Source organism: Armigeres subalbatus, unplaced genomic scaffold (genome assembly GCF_024139115.2).
Source record: "Armigeres subalbatus isolate Guangzhou_Male unplaced genomic scaffold, GZ_Asu_2 Contig459, whole genome shotgun sequence".
NCBI lineage: Eukaryota > Metazoa > Arthropoda > Insecta > Diptera > Culicidae > Armigeres > Armigeres subalbatus.
This window is the reverse complement of record NW_026943215.1, coordinates 118,165-129,900: the sequence shown is the minus strand read 5'-3', so window position 1 is coordinate 129,900 and position 11,736 is coordinate 118,165. Positions and strand designations below refer to the sequence as shown.

General features: G+C 43.8%; 1 pseudogene; it reads left to right on the top strand.

Moving 5' to 3' along the window:
• The first annotated feature begins 6,703 nt into the window (after positions 1-6,703).
• LOC134204217 (uncharacterized) overlaps positions 6,704-11,736 on the top strand; it is a 92,845-nt pseudogene continuing 87,812 nt past the window's right edge.

The window sequence follows — 11,736 nt, the reverse complement described above, 5'->3', positions numbered from 1 at the left end:
CAATTTATTAAAACAAAATCTCTATTTCATGATCATATTCTATCTACTCTAGAAAAAATACAACATTCCTTCAAAGATTCCGATGGTAATTCTCCAAGCATTACTATGAGGGATCCCCATCCTCCAGGAATCCAACCGAGAATTTCAGGAATTTGAACATTCCTGATTCCGACGGCAATGTTGCAGAGATTCAAATGAAAATCTTCTTCCTAAAATTCCTATTGGAATCCTCCAGGATCCGACGGAATGTTCCAGGGATTTGTAAGCACAAAACTGGCTGCACTTCGCCAACCACGCAGTCTGCGGAGGGTCCGCAAATCGTCCTCCACCTGATCGATCCACCTTGCCTGCTGTGCACCTCGCCTTCTTGTTCCCGTCGGATCGTTGTCGAGAACCATTTTCACCGGATTACTGTGCGACATTCTGGCTACGTGCCCGGCCCACCGCAGTCTTCCGATTTTCGCGGTGTGAACGATGGATGGTTCTCCCAACAGCTGATGCAACTCGTGGTTCATTCGCCTCCTCCACGTACCGTCCGCCATCTGCACCCCACCATAGATGGTACGCAACACTTCCTTTCAAAAACTCCCAGTGCGCGTTGGTCCTCCACGAGCATCGTCCAGGTCTCGTGTCCGTAGAGAACTACCGGTCTTATAAGCGTTTTGTAGATAGTCAGTTTGGTACGGCGGCGAACTCTATTCGATCGGAGCGTCTTACGGAGTCCAAAGTACGTACGATTTCCTGCCATGATGCGTCTCCGAATTTCTCTGATGGTATCGTTATCGGCGGTCACCAGTGAGCCCAAAAACACGAATTCTTCAACCACCTCGATTGCTACACCACCGATAGAAACTCGTGGTAGGTGGCTTACATTAACCTCTCTTGAGCCTCTTCCTATCATGTACTTCGTCTTCGACGTGTTGATGACAAGTCCAATCCGTTTAGCTTCGCTTTTCACGGACTTCGTGAAAATCGTACCACTCGTGTCAATCCCTGCCCTTCGTATTACTCCCTCCAAAGCGATGTTGAATAGCAGACACGAAAGAACATCATCTTGTCGTAACCATCTACGCGTTTCGAAGGGACTTAAGAATGCCGCTGAAACTCGAACTACACACATCACCCGATCCATCGTCGCCTTGATCAACCGTATCAGTTTTCGTGCATTAGCTGCCATAGCTGGTCCCGATCGATTGTATCATATGCGGCATGAAGTCGATAAATAGATGATGTGTGGGCACGTTGTATTCGCGGCATCATTTCTGCAATACCTGACGTACGGCGAACACCTGGTCTGTGGTAGAGCGTTCACCCATAAATCCCGCCTGGTACTGCCTCACGAACTCTCTTGCAATTGATGTTAGTCGGCGGCATAACATTTGGGAGAGTACCTTGTAGGCGGCGTTCAGCAATGTGATTGCGCGGTAGTTGCTACAATCCAGCTTATCGCCCTTTTTGTAGATGGGACACACGACACCTTCCATCCACTCCTGCGGCAGAACCTCATCCTCCCAAACCTTGGTAATCACAGCGGCGCCGGGAGTGGGTGGGACAAGTAGGACATGTCCTACGCATGAAAACACCTGGGTAGGACAGTCGAAGCATTGTCCTACCCATGATTATGGTAAGAACATGCCATATGGATAACAGACATATCTAATACTGTTTTAATTTCTTGATCTGAAAAAGTATTGTTTAAACGTTTCAAAGTCAATCAGAGGATTGAAAGTTTATCAGATGTTAATCATGGAGGTTTCCGGGATTGTAAAAGAGAAATCTATTCTGCAAGGCTCTTCAGACTCTCTGAGATTTTTTTCTATTCCAAAAACTGCTCAATGATGTATTGAGATTTTCCAAGAAGGCTTTTAATAGTTTTTGCTCTTCCATAAATTTGTAGATGTGCTGGAAGTACGTGTTTATATCTGCTAGATCAGGCTCAGAGAATTTCTGAAATTTTATCAGAATAGACAGACCAACAGCCAAACTGAACACAAGTTGAATATCTGAACAAGAATATAGCATAGATTGACTTAGCTTAGTCTGACTGTACTTGCCTATGGTTGACTGATCAGAATTGGTGTAAATTGCGCTACGAGCAAACTGAATAAAGGGTGGGATATACCAGCTACTCTTGACGTACACGTTTCAGCAGCACTCAAATGTAGATCAATAACGGCGTCAGTCAGTGGGAAAGGTGAGGAATGTTAGTGTGAAGTTTTTGTTACTACTCGAGACCGAGAAAACATCTGCTTCCCCGCAATACTACGGAAAGTTAATTCTGTAGGGTAGATAAACAGAAGAGCATATCGAGGATTCACCTTAAAAAGTGATATAGTCTATTCCTGTCTATAAGGCAGAAATCACTAGACTACCGAACTCGTCTCCAATAATTGAGAAACTTTACAAGGATATGAGAGAACAATTGCATAACAATTGCATTTTTGCATATGAAGTAGATTTTGATGATTCCCGGGTAGACGATAATGGCTCATTAACAGTAAAACGTGATATTGATAACGAAACATGATATTAACTTGTTTGAAATGAGTAAAAATAACAAGCGAAAATAACAAAAAATTGCACCGAAATATCATAAAAATATCAGGTTTTGCCATTAATAAAAACTTATCAATATCTTGAGCTATTATTTTGTTCTTGTTAATAGCAAAACACGATATTTTTATGATGTTTCGGTGCAATTTTTTGTTATCTTCGCTTGTTATTTTTACTCATTTCAAACAAGTTAATATCATGTTTTGTTATCAATATCACGGTTTCTACTCGAGTTGTAGCACATCCGGAAGCGCGGTACCAAGCCTATGAAAAAAAGAACTCTGAAACTTTCTTAGAGTTTATAGAAATCTGTAGGAATCACGTTTGCATGATATTTTAGAAGTAAGAAAGAAAGAAGTCTAATATTCGGAGTAACATTATTCTCAAAACCCATAAATACTACTATAGTGTACTGTACTACTACTAGTTCTGAACACCCTGAGTGATTCTTGGACGATCATAAGCTTTACTGGTAGATCATAGCGATATTTCTGAAGATTTCTGAAGGTTCGAATTCCTAGAAGTTTGTGATAATTGTTTGAAACCATTACATATTTTATAAAATTTACAGAAAATCATAATCTATTCTGGAATTTCGTAAAGATGTTCGAACACATACTTCTTGGAAATCTATATATATAAAAACCAATCTATGTATGTATGTTCGCTAACTACTTCTGAACCACTAGGCCGAATCCACCCAAATTTGGTACACACGTTCTCTATCCTCAGGGAAGTTAACAAAGGGGTGGGAGGGTCATTTAGGAAAGGGGAGGGTTTTGTTTAGAAAACGAACAATTATGTGTAACTTTCATCTCCCAGGACCGATTTCAACCAAATTTTGTACACAGATTCGCTATAAGGCAACAATCATATGAGAGATTTTGGGAAATGGGGAGGGGTCTGGAGGGAGGGTATTGTTCAGAAAACGGGTAATTTAGAGTAAATTCTGAACCCCTGCACCGATTTCAACCAAATTTGATACACATTCTCTACCCTAAAGAAAAGATAACAAATGGGGGTGGGGCGGTCATTGTAAAAAGAGGGAGGGTATGGGGGGGAGGGGTTGTCTTTATAAAACGAGCAATTCAGTGTTACTCCCAACTTCCAGTACCCATATCAACCAAATATTGTACACATATTCACTAAGAGAAGTCGATCACATGGAAGTGTAATTTGGGAAAGAGGGAGGGTCTGGGGGAGGTATTGTTCAGAAAACAGGCAATTCAGTGTTTCTTTTGAACCCCTGGACCGCTTTCATCCAAATTTGGTACACATTCTCTATCCTAAGGAGAAAATAACAAAGGGTGGGATGATCATTGGGAAAAGGGAGGGTAAGGGGAAGGGTTGTCTTTAGAAAAGAGCAATTCAGTGTAACACCCAACTCCCAGGACCAATTTCAGCCAAATTTGGTGCACACATGTTCTATTCTAAGGAGAAGATAACAAAGAAGGTGGGAGGGTCATTTTGGAAAAGGGAAAGTTATGGGGAAGGGGTTGTCTTTAAAAATGAGCAATTCAGTGTAACTCCCAGGATAAATTCCAACCAGATTTGGTACACTTATTCCCTATTTTTGGAAGATGTTTATTGAAAAGGTAGGGCCAAACAAAGATATAAAAATATATTGATACAAAGGTTCAATTCTATGAGCGGTAGATCTACCTCTGTGGGTTTCGTGCTACAGCATTGGACATTTTAATTCTATAATTTACTTTTCAGTCCCTAGCAAAGCCGGATACATATAGCTATTAGCTATCTATATATCTCGGATACTTATTCAACGTATGTGACGTATGTGATTTTGTAAACAAAAATTTAAACGTTGATTTCTGCAATCTGATAGCACTCCCACGCAAACTATCGCCACATACAGGTAGGGGAGGTTTCGGCTACATGTTCGTTGTATTGGTTTGCGTGGGAGTGTCATCATATTTGACAAATCGACGTATGCATCTTTGTTTACAAAATCACATACGTCGTTTTGAATAAGTTGCCGAGATATATAAAACTCAATGTTTGTATGTTTGTGTGTGTGCTCCAGCCTAACTTCTGAACCCATTATTGTATTGTTTAGTTATCGATCAATTCAACCATTTATCGAAATCATGGTTTGCCCAACGTAAAAGCAATGATTAATGTGTTTCCTTCTGGATGGTGAATGTGATCCCTTCTTTAAAAATAGACGTTTGCTCGGAATAAGGCATCGGTGGATCTTTGTCCTTCTTTAGAAATAGACGTTTGCCCGGAATATGGCGATTATGGGTTCGCTCCCTTTTCCAAAAATCAGTCAATGTTTTCAAATGAAATCTGCCTTCTTTTGATCAAATGATGAAGTATCGATAAGATAACGCAATTATCCTGTTGACCAATTGGTTTATTCATTTTCCGATTGTGAAAAAAAACACTGCGAATCTGACTGGCAATTCCGAGCAAGGCCGGGTACATAAAGCTAGTGCTCTATAAACACTGGAAATGAAATGATTGTCTTAATAGTCATAGGGAGTTTTGTAACTTATCTTAAGATGTCCAAAAAAAAACGCCATTCAGGTGCTCTTCGTAGTGCTGCCGCCACCTTTGGATCACCTCACGCTCGTTTGTAAGAAGGTTCCCGTTTATGTCCTTACACATATCGGGCTGTGGCACGTGGCCCTTACGTGAACGGTTCAACTTCTCATAGAACTTTCGTGTGTTATTAGCGCGGTACAGTTCCTCCGTCTCTTCACGGTCTCGATCTTCCTGCTGACGCTTTTTCCTCCGGAAAATCGAGTTTTGTCTGTTCCGCGCCCGTTTGTATCGTGCCTTGTTCGTCCTCGTGCGATGTTGCAGCAATCTCGCCCATTCTGCATTCTTCTCCTCAACTGACTGCTCATATTCGCCGTCATACCAGTCGTTCGTCTGATCCAGAGCCACAGTGCCTAGTGCAGCGGTTGCGATGCTTCCAATGGCGGATCGAATATCTCTCCAGCTATCTTCAAGAGATGCTGCGCCTAGCTGCTCTTCCGTTGGAAGTGCCACTTCCAGCTGCTGCGCGTAGTCTTGGGCTAGTCTACCGTCTTGTAGCCGCCCAATGTTTAGCCGCGGCGGACGACTCCGACGCGTGTTGATCACCGTCGAGAGTTTTGAGCGCAGACATACTGCAACGAGGTAGTGGTTGGATTCAATATTCGCACTGCGGTAAGTGCGTACGTTCGTGATGTCGGAGAAGAATTTACCGTCGATCAGAACGTGGTCGATTTGGTTTTCCGTTACTTGATTAGATGATTTCCATATACTTGCGGGGGAAGAAAGTGCTTCAGACTACCATTCCGCGGGAGGCTGCAAAGTTTATGCATCGTTGGCCGTTGTCGTTCGATACGGTATGCAGACTATCCGGTCCGATGACCGGTCTATACATTTCCTTCTTCCTACCTGAGCGTTCATGTCATCGATGACTTTTTTGACGTCCCGCAGTGGGCATCCATCGTATGTCTGCTCCAGCTGTGCATAGAACGCTTCTTTCTCGTTGTCGAATCTCCCTTTGTGTGGGCTGTGCACGTTGATGATGCTATAGTTGAAGACCCGGCCTTTCATCCTCAGCTTACACATCCTTACGTTGATTGGCTGCCACCCAATCACACATTGGCGTGATACCCAGCACTATGAAGCCGGTTCCCAGTTCGTTGGTGGTGCCACAGCTTTCGTAGAAGGTAGCCGCTCGATACCCGCTGTTCCACACTTTCTGTCCTGTCCAGCAGATTTCCTGCAGCGCTACGACATCGAAGTTGCGGGGATGTAATTCATCGTAGATTATCCTGTCGCAACCTGCGAAGCCTAGCGACATGCAGTTCCATGTTCCAAGCTTCCAATCGTGATCCTTTATTCGTCGCCTAGGTCGTTGCCGATTGTATCGAGTCGTATTATCTTCTATGTAGTTTGTAATAGTTGTTTTTAAAGGCGGCTTATTGGGCCTGCGCAAACCTCCTGTCTCCTCGGAGGGCCGTCGTGTCAGGGCTGTTTAGCGTCCCACCTAACACCAGGACTTGGGCTAAGCGAAACGTTAACCTGGGTGAATGATGCACTGCTAGTGGGATCCATCGTACAAGACGATCTTCGATCGGTCATCATGCGGAGTCGGACAAAACAGGTGATGATTGTGGCGGACGTCGAATAAATGTTTCGACAAGTCCTGATTTGTGAAGAAGACGGACCCTTGCAATCCATCTTGTGGCGATCATCACCGGAGGAAGAAATCAACGCGTTGCAGCTGAATACTGTCACGTACGGCACAAAACCAGCACCCTTTTTGGCTACAAGGGTTATGAAGCAGCTCTCAGACGGCGAGAAAGAAAGGTTTCCGCTCGCTGCCAAGGCAGTACGGGAGGACACGTACATGGATGACATTATAACGGGAACAAACGAGGTGGAAGAAGCGGTGGAATTGAGGAAGCAGTTGCAAGATCTCATGGCGGCAGGAGGATTCAATCTCCGAAAGTGGACATCCAAACATCTGGAAGCGTTGTATGGTGTTTCAGAACCGAATTTGGCGATACCGTTCACGGAGAAGATTTTCCTGGATCCAGATCCGTCGGGAAAACGCTCGGCCTTAAGTGGATTCCGGGAACTGATACCCTCAGGTTTCAATTTAAAGTTCCGCCTTTGGATGAGGCAGAACTTCTGACCAAGCGCAATGTACTTTCCATAATTGGCACTCTTTTCGAAAAAAAATATTTTAAGCTCGTTTTAGTGGAATGTATTCAATCGTCTAAGACAAAGACGACCACACAGTTGTGGTCGAAATACGTATCTGCAAAGATATCGAAATAATTGGTGGAATTAAATGGAGTTACTTAACTCGTCTTAGACGATTAACTCTTTTCGATCCTATAGGACTCATCGGAGCTACCATTACGTCGTTCAAAGTGTTCATGCAGGTATTGTGGACACTCAGGAATGAGGAACAAGCACGGCTTGATTGGGATAAGCCCCAGTGCTGTAGTTGCGGGGGGTCGGGGTTAGACGGCGACTAACAAGCTTTATATTTTGCTTCGAGTTAATTTTTATTTTCAAAATCATAATTTAAATTTTCTTAAAATGCTAGAGCAGTGTAACATTTATATTGTAACATTAGCTTACTTAATTTATGCAAGACGATGTGAAGCACTTTCCGTTGCCGGATATGATGTGATCCACAAAGAGGAATATTAAAATTATAGATGATTCCAAATGAACGAATTGTTTACATACAGAATTTGATGAAAAAATCATATTTGAATACCAATCTGCGCATCAAAAAAGCGTTCATAGTGCACATTTGAGCTCGAACATAACCTGTCGAGGCGTTTATACACAGCAAATAATTTTGAAAATTCAACGACGTGTAAAACTGCAGGTTACCCCATCAATCGAATTAACATTCGATATTCAATTAAATTTGATTGAATTTTACAAGCAAGCACCGTTTAAATTTATTTCGATTTAAACGAATAGTGAGATCGATTGAATGTTACGTTTATTTGCATGCTCCAAATATGTGCATGAAAATACACTTAAAATCACAACATATTTTTATCTGTGTACAAGTATTTATCAATCAGCACGAAGGCGCCTGCAGTGAAAATATGAGTCCAAACGTGACCTGTCGAGGCGTTCATAGTGGATCAAGTATTTATCAAACAGCATAGAGGCGCCTGCAGTGAAAATTTGAGTCCAAACGTGACCAGCATGGAGGCGCCTGCAGTGAAAATTTGAGTCCAAACTTGACCTGTCGAGGCGTTCATATTGGATCAAGTACTTATCAAACAGCATTGATGCGTCTGAAGTGCAAATTGGAGTCCAAACGTGACCAGCATGGAGGCGCCTGCAGTAAAAATTTGAGTTCAAACATGACCTGACGCGATGAGAAAAATTCTTTGAATCTCCGACGCAGCGTCTGATAAGGCAAGTTGAAATCGAAGATTGTTGATACCGTAATAAATAACCGCTGTAATCCTTCAATACTACCGTTCATACTGTAGTTAGTCCGACGAAATGGCCATCTTAGCATAGCGTTATTTGGAAGTGCCCTCGGCTGTACGTTGATATATGTTGCTCCAAAATATCGCTACAACTATTCGGCCTTGCGAAACAACTGTAACCAGTACGGCCCAAGCAATGTTACGGCGATTCCTTAGCAGCTCTAGATCGATAAGCCGATAGCAGATATTACCACTTGACTGGCGCAATGGACCTCTCCACGGTAGTCTACGCAGAGCAAATCGAAGGAAACGTCGTTGCACGGACTCAATTTGTTCTGCACCGTTCATTGGGATTCCTAACGGGGCGCAGCAATACTCCAGTATAGACCGCACCAGTGAGCAAAACAGATACTTCAGACAGTAAATGTCAGAAAATTCTTTGGCAAAAGAAAGATAAAGCCCAGGGTTTTTGGAAGCCTTGCCCACAACGTTGGAAATCCAAAATTACGCCCAAGTCTTTGACATAAGTAAGTCGTTCTATTCTAGTATTCGGGTGCGTGTAGGCCAAAATGGTGGCTCCAGGGCCTTATGGAGTTCCGAACACCCTTCTCAAGGCAGCAATCATTGCGACAGAGATGTCAGAGATGTCATGACTGTAGTAGTAGACTGGCCCAGATTACTATGGGGAGAAAAAAATGTTGTCGAATTCCACGGGGCACCCCCCAGAATTGTGTCTTTGCGTGAGAAAATCAATCTCTGAAAATTTCAGCTAAATCGCTTGTTGCATAAGCTGGCGCATTTGATTTGAAGTTTGTATGGGGATTTCAGCCAAAATGTATAGGAAAATACACCTCCGTCACTCATTCGGTCTGGAAATTGGTTCTGTTTGCTCGATTGACCTCAGAATTGCAAAAACGGCAGTTGGTATACTACAGAACAATTTCACAGAACATTGCATGATGATTAAATGAACTTTATATAATTTTCGGCTGATTTATTAGGAGCTGATTTGTGTATTTTGGGTTTTTGATCGAATCGCATCAGCCGAAACCTATATAAAAGTTCATTTAATCATCATACAATGTTCTGTGAAATTCTTCTGTGGCATACCAACTGCCGTTTTTGCAATTCTGAGGTCAATCGAGCAAACAGAATCAATTTCCAGATCGAATGAGTGACGGAGGTGTATTTTCCTATACATTTTGGCTGAAATCCCCATACAAACTTCAAATCAAATGCGCCAGCTTATGCAACAAGCGATTTAGCTGAAATTTTCAGAGATTGATTTTCTCACCCAAAGACACAATCCTGGGGGGTGCCCCGTGGAATTAGACAACTTTTTCTTTCCTGGGCCAGTCTATGTAGTAGTTTTCCCGATAGATGGAAAAAGGCAGAAGTTGGTTCTGTTACCGAAAGCCGGGAAACCGTCTAATTAACATGACGGGCAAATTGCTGGAGAGGATCATCCTCAACAGGCTGACCCCGTACTCAGAGGGTACGGGCGGCCTCGCAAGCAATCAGTTCGGGTTTCGTAAGGATAAGTCCACGTTTGACGTTGACAGCGTGGTAAAGACCGCTGAGATAGCGATCCAATGTAAAAGGCGAGGTATTCTATATATTCTAAGCTATTTCCAGAACCGTATACTATTATACGAGACCGATGCCAGTCAGAGAAGTGTTCCAATTAATGCAGTAGTACCGCAAGGCTCATTATTGGACACTAAAGTTCCCTTCTGATGTCAAGATCGTCGGCTTCGCCTATGACCTTAGAAGTCTACGGGGATTCAATTCTTGTGGCAGCATACGCGATCAACACACTGGCGGATTGGAAACTCTTCTAGTATTTTGTCCCCATCCAAAACCTCAGATTGGTCCTTGGCCACCGGAGATGTTCCGGGTTTTTCGAGGGTATGTTAATGCATTTTTTCTTCTGCTTGTCATTTTAAGTGACATTTACTTCCATCATGTTTTATCCTTTCCCCAGAAACTAGAACTAGTATGCTGACCAATGCTGGCTGATCGAAAATCCGTAAGGTATACGCAGAAATATGGCCATTTCCAAACGGTCTGGGATTGGCCCTGAACAGATGTAACTTTCGCAGATCACCCAGAAACTGTTACCAATTGGCCAATGAGTCTTAGGGTCGATTTCTTCACCTCCGCTTAGTGCTTAAACCAGGTTTAAGCGTATGGGTAAGCACCGTTGATCTTGGCAATCACGACACCCTCAGCGGAAGAGTGTACCACCTCTTGGACCAGATACCGTCCCGTTGTGCAAATAGCCGCCATCCTAGATCCGTTCTTCACCTAATTGACGACAGGAACGTTGTACGGGTCGAACAGGAGGACGACTGCCACAGCAACTGCTAAACAGATGTACAGTGGTTAAAATTCAATTGTGTTACTAGCACGGCTTCTTCTTGTTTGTCTCTCTGATAGGACATGAAGGTCCACACAAAACGTGGTTACAGGCTTGCTTTTTGTTGGCGCAGATGAGGAACTTTGGTGCCTTATCGCATTCCTGCGCCTTGTGCTCTTCCTCACCACAACGCACGATGACACAGGTTACTACGGTCTGGGTCCATACAGTCGTAGGACTTGTGCCCCGACTCTAAGCACGAATAGCACTTGTTCACTGATGGCGGCTGGAGTTTGCTTACTGGGCATACTGACCAGCTGATCTTCAACTTCCATTCTCTATGACTTTTTTTTTGCTTCCGTGACTGATCTAAGGTCGGCTACCTGCGTGCCGAAGGTGCCGCCTCTTAGGCGTACAGAGGTCTTCTCAACATCTGTGCCGCACTGCTCTCTGATGGCAGAGACGACATCGTCCGCGTTCGTAACCTCGTCCAGTTGCTTGAACTGGAGGGTCACTTCCACCCCAACGACCTCACATTGACTTCGTCACCCAGGATCTCTTGGGCCAGCTTCCTATAGTCCGTCCCACTAGCTTGCGCTCCACGTTTCAGAATCAAGATCATTTCACCGGTCTTGGTGCGTCTGACGCTTCGCACGTCCTGACCTAGCACCGAAAGCTTTTCTGACGCCCGCATCGATTCAAGGACTTCGGTGCACTTTTCCTTATCTATTTTCACCAACAAGGCCTCGTCTTTATCCTTTGCTTTCTTTGCAGGTCGAGATACGCTCGACTTCCGCTTTGCCCTACTGACCAGCTGCCATGGATTTTCGGTCCCTTGTGCCGATGGCACCGGACGGCTGGTACCCTCTTCTGGCCCGGTGACTTGCGTCT